We start from the raw sequence: 6,000 nt of genomic DNA, 5'->3' as shown, positions 1-6,000 counted from the left end.
ATAGTAATTGAAAGGTGCAGGAAGAATTTCTTATACCGTCTCTGTGCTGACCTTGTGGGTTCTTCTCCTCCTTTTCAGGTGAGCTTAAAGACCCTCATGCCTTAGATTTACCTGCTATTCTTTTTCCTGAGCAAGCGAGATACTGAATCTTATCTAAGAGACAGTAAGTAAGTGCTGAGCACTAGACTGTGCAGCTGCACACCTCAAATGTGGGTTCATTTTTTTGACAAGAACTCTCTTCTTCCTCCTCCGCTCTACCATGCTGCCTGTTCTGCTAAGCCTCAGAGCACACCAGAGTTCATATATAAATGCAACACTATGTTAAATTTCCACATGGACTAACTCTAGGAGTGAGAAGAGCAGTTCAGACACTAATACCTCAGAGGAACTGCAAACTAGCAGAACATGCTAGCGCAGGAACCAGAAGCAACACGAACACATCTGAAAAATTCTGTGCCTGAGATATAAGTCCTTATGAGGCTGTATTAGTGCTTTTGAAGCTAAGCTATTTGGGCCCAGGATGATGAATTTGGAATAGGCTGGTGCTGCTGCTTCTTTCAGCTGCATCCTGAATAGCAGTGCCTGCAGCAGCTCCCGGAGGTATGAATAGCCTGGTCAGATACAACTTTCAGCATATCTTCATATCATCAGTGTATCTTAATATGCTCTGGCGCAGGTAGGGAACTGCTGTCTTAAGGGAAGAAAATTATCCTCAATCAGCTAACAGGTGATATTGCAACCTTGTGCAGGCAACCATCCTGCCCTAGCAAGAGTTCTGCCAGAACTGGGAGCCACTACTTTAGAGGAAACAGCTAAATTCTTGAAGGCAAGTGAGATGCTGTTATGCAGAGGGGTATACTGTCCAGGTTTTGCTTAATATTGCGTACCACCAGACATTACAAACATTAGAGACATCAGTTTAGATGAGCATCAGCTGAACCTTTGCTGTACTCAAATTCATAATGCAGCAAAGACACTTGAAACCAATTAAATGTTTCTTCTACATTGACTAGAATGTATATAGCTGTGAGGACTAAAATAACCCCCAGTGGTAGATATTAACACACCTAGAGACAGCTAATCCTAAGTGCTGCTTTTAGGTAGGCTTCCTGAATCACATACTTTTAATATAACTTGTATAGGAGGTAAGTTACAATGATAATTCACCTCTACTTTTTACTGTTGTGGAGAAGAACTCGGTGAATACCTGTACAGATATGGAAACTGAGGAAAAGGATGAAATTAAACCAGTCACATTGTTAGCTTTAGATCCTAGAGAGTCTCAACCAGTTTATGGTTAAAATAAATAAATAAATAAATAAATAAGACTTTTTGTTACATCCAGTAAAATCACTTCAAAATGCCATATTGCAATACAATTACTACTTATTAAACAATGATCTCTTATCCAAGTCTGTCTGTAACCTTGCATAGATATTGCAGTCCAGTGTAAAAGTTGTTATGAGGATTTCTTTTCCTATTCAGACAAGGAATAAATGCTCAGAAGTTTTCATGTATGGAGTCAAATAGCATATTCAATATGGAGAAAAAAAGAAAAAAAAAAAAGCCACAAAACCACAACCCTGTCAGGACTGCCCTATTTACAGGCCTTGTGGCATATTCCATCTAATAGGGGTAGGTGCTGCAGGAAAAAAGCAAGAAGAGGAAGATCTGTGTACCTTCCTAATAGGTTATGCAGGGAAATATTTCATCTGTTCTTCAGATGAAATTCATTCTTTGAAGTTGCTCCAGACTGCCCCAAAATGCTCTAAGTTATCTTCAAAGACGGGAAGTGAAGAAAAAGACATAGGTTTTGACTGTGTATTTGAACTTGATCCTATAAAAAATAGGAGCAATGCCCTCAAGTTAAATGACTTACAGCTGTGGCTAAGAGTGAGAAGCAGGAAAGAATAGAGATTTTCTAAAGCTGTGTAAGCCAGTAGGCCTGGCAGCTTAAGTGCTCCAGTTAAATGCCCTCAGTTGGAAAGTTATCAAGCAACCAAATTCTGCTGTTTGTTTTATTGATAAAAAGACAGATACAGATGGTGTATAGAGAAGCAATTAAATCACCGAATGGGTATCGTTACCATTAAGTGCGATCATCCAATTCCATTTACCTTAACAAAAAGATCTGTACACATTTGTATGTATACGCCCTTGCTGCATGTTTCGTGAACATTCATTACACAATTGTAGTAAAATTCATTTTTGTACAAAGGACAAGAAAGCGTACAGAGAGTACTTTGATCATCTAAGGTGTATGTCAAAATGTTGAGTCCAAGCATTCTAGTCAGGCTGTGGCGGACCTGTGTTTTATGTGTTTGTTTCCCTTCTGCCAGACCTTTAAAGAAAAACAAGATAAAGAGGTGAAACGAGCATAAAATATCAAGGGAATACAATGAATTGATAATGGATGAACAATATGTATCCAGATTTCCCATAGCATTTACTGTAGTATGTGTCCTGACTGGCTAATCTAGAACTGAAATTTTGAATGGACCCAAATCAAGAATTCTGCTGCAGAAAATTGATCATGCTTTTCTGATGAACCCGTCTGTATATAAACACCTATGCAGCTGTATCAATTAGATGAATGAAATCACTTCTTATCTGAGCATGTTTAGTAAGACAGATATTATTAGAGTTGGTTAGTTTAAGTCAATAGCTATAATAAAATATAAATTTTTCCCTAGGGTAGACAAGTAGTCTGCTAAATGCTTTGCCCAGCTCATTTATCTAGAATGATAATAAAAAATGTGACCCATAGCAGAGGTTAAACAATTATTCTCCCTCTATTCCTACAAATGAGTAAAATGGACATTTGCCAATATCACATTTATAGTACAAGAAAATAGGAAGTAGTAGACCAGGAATTACCGTTAAAAATGCTAGAAGCTGCTAATTGATAAGGGATAGGGACCCCTTAGCTTACTTCCAAGCAGGATAAAGTACCATAAAAAAAGTCAGACAAACTCCCACTGGTTGAGTAAGGTCTGAAACAACTGGGAAGTAGACAGAACAAAGCTGTTATTTAATAAAGGGACTAGCAGGAAGTTTTTTACTTTTTTCAAGTTGGAGTTTACTGAAGGCTGTACAGAGATTTCTAAAGGCCTGAAAAGGATGAATTCATGAATAGATCCATCTATCTGGTCAGTGTACTTAATGAAGAAAATGAATGGCTCTACTGAATCTACAAGCTCAGGTTGAAATAGTGTGTAAAAGTTTGGGCTCTTCCAGAAACCGGAATGAGACCACTGATTTTCTGCTTGAGCATAACAAAAGTCTGGAGTCCAATAAAATAAAAACAATCGTATTGTGAGCATATAAAGTGGAGGTATCCTCTTCCCAACAAAACTAAATAATTAAGCTTCTTTAAGCTGCCATAAAAGTTGAAGTCTGACACTGGAATATTTAGATTAGAAATATAGTGAAATATTTGTAACGTGAGGCTGGAACCAACCACTCAAACAACATATCAAAGAGGTGGTGGATTCTCAGTCTCTGGGATCAATCTGTCCTGTCTGTCTTAAACACTTATTTTAGGATAGGATGAATCACTTTCTGGAGGTGTCTATAATACCACTGAATACAGGGGGAGCTTACATGACTAATTTAGACTACATGCCTAATTTTTCAGCACCTATAGTTAAAATAAAGCTCACATTCAAAGATCAAGTCATCACTAGACAGCTACCTAAAAATATACTATAACTTAAATGAAAACATGTTGATCTGAGGAAACTAGGAGGCAATACATTTTTCCCTCTGTTAACAAGAAGTCATTTTAGATAATTTTAGTAATCCCTTTTTTATTGTGGATGGTCATTAGGCATCAGTGTCATCAGGTCAACTGTTCAATATACCTCTGCCAACAAACAGGAAGTGCCATACTGAAACAAATCAGGTAAAGGAAGGATATTCAAACAGTATATTCAAACACCTAAGATATAACATAAATGTTATAAGAGATTTGGTCTTCTATTTTAATAAAGATGATTTAAAAAGGAAAGGTTTTAGAGAGGAAAGAAGTTGTTTTCCCAGGTGAAGTCTGTGAGTGGATAGTATGTTATAGTGAACTAACCAACCATTTGGGCATGCAGGCCTTTCAGGTTTGAAACAGAGGGGGAAACTTTAAAGATACATACAACTTGAGAACAAACCACTTTAGATTTAATTAGATGTATATTAGTAAGACCATGTGAGAGAAAAAACAGTTAGATAAGAGATGTTCACGTGGAAAAAGGGGGTATAAGATAGTTATCAGCTGGAAAGGGGGAGAAAGAGACAGACAATATATAGGCTACCAAACACATACAAAAATGTGTGTGTGGTTGCACACGCACATGTGTGGGGGATACCTGTATGCCCTAGAACCAGTATCCCTTTTGCTATTCCATAGAATTATGAACATAGTTCCTAACTCCTAATTAACCTTGGGAACCTATTTTGTCAGGATTTGGACTGAGATAAGAAAGAGATTATTTTCTTAGAAACATTCATTCCCCTGCTGGCAGCTGGGTGATTCTATCCTTTATTGATTGCTTGTATGGCTTTATTCTGGTGCATAATGGTTGTTTATTTCCACAGACATGATTTCAGTAATGGTACTGCGTTCAGTAGATGAAATATAATACAATTCAAGAAATGAAAGTAAAGAATCTGAGGATTTTGATGGCTCTGCCACAGGGAGTATTTTTGTGGTGGTTGTGGAAGTCTTTGGCAAGCTTAAATTATTACATGAGGCACAACCTGGATACATTCAGTGCACATCAGACTCTGGAGAGCTTGTTTCGAAAGATGAATTTAGTGACAAGACTCTTGGAAGAATTCATTTTCCAGTGCAGATTCTGAAGTGTGTCTGGTGGAGTGACAGGAGTGTGGGGACCAGCAGTTCTTTTTGTGTTGAGTTAAACTCTTACATTGTTTAAAACAGTAAAACACCTTTAAAATATTAATTTATATCTCTGGTGGAATGTTCCTACTAGATATGAGCTTTTTTTAGATCATGGAGGTAGGTACCTCAGGCCTTTCCCTCAGAAAAAATGTGATGTGATCTGAGATGCTGGTGGTACTGCTGAGATGCATATGACTATTACAGTTCTTTTTGGTATGATGCAGATGGTTTCTGGCTTTATAGAGGTTAGCAGTGGATATGCTGGTCTTTGGGCTTTCTGCATATTGTAGTCTGTAAATTATCACTTTTTTATTGTGAGCGTGGTCTAGGAAAGTAACTTTGATATAGTGTTATTACAGGAACACGTTGAAAAAGGGTTATTGATCATGTTCAGAAACCAGTGGGAAGGCCCAGGTTTCTAATCCAGGTGAGAATAAATCACATAGTTATTTTGGGTACCAATATAGACTTGGCAGTTGAATTAGTTATAATCTTTCCAAGATTATGGTCCATGGTCCATGAAAAGATTGGCCTGGTTTTGTGCCTGTTGTCCAAGGAACATGTTTATTACTGAAAATAAAGTTGTGGGTAAAGATGAAGAGAATGATAACAGTGATGTCTTTGATCCTATGATGCTTACTACTCTTGTTAGCTGAAGTATTCAGGGCAGGGTCTGTAGCACTTTATTACGAGATATTAGTGGACAGAATGGCAGGAAGGTGTTTCACAGCTGATGAAAGAAATCAGCTGCATGTTAGAGTAATCTGGAAGTCTGGATGATTAAGGGTCTAGCAATGGTTTTCATGAATAGTGTTTAAAAGCCCTTTCAGTTAAATATTACCAGCCTGCCACAGATTCTTTTTTGTGATCATATGAAAAACTCCTGTCAGGTAATGGACAGTATGTTTTTTTCTTGGAACTGGTAAGGAAGCCATTTTAACAACACATTTGAGTTCTAAAGAGAAGAACATAGTGTCTGCCTTGATGTGTGCCTAGATTAACTTTCACATTGCCTGATTATGGGTGGGTTTTTTTTTTTTTTTTTTTTTTTTGGTGAAGTCTTCCCTCACTTGACCTAGCAAATCATTTTTCTCAATTGTCTTCTG

This window comes from Dromaius novaehollandiae, chromosome 3 (genome assembly GCF_036370855.1).
Source record: "Dromaius novaehollandiae isolate bDroNov1 chromosome 3, bDroNov1.hap1, whole genome shotgun sequence".
Classification (NCBI taxonomy): Eukaryota; Metazoa; Chordata; class Aves; order Casuariiformes; family Dromaiidae; genus Dromaius; species Dromaius novaehollandiae.
Note: the sequence above shows the minus strand (reverse complement) of the source record.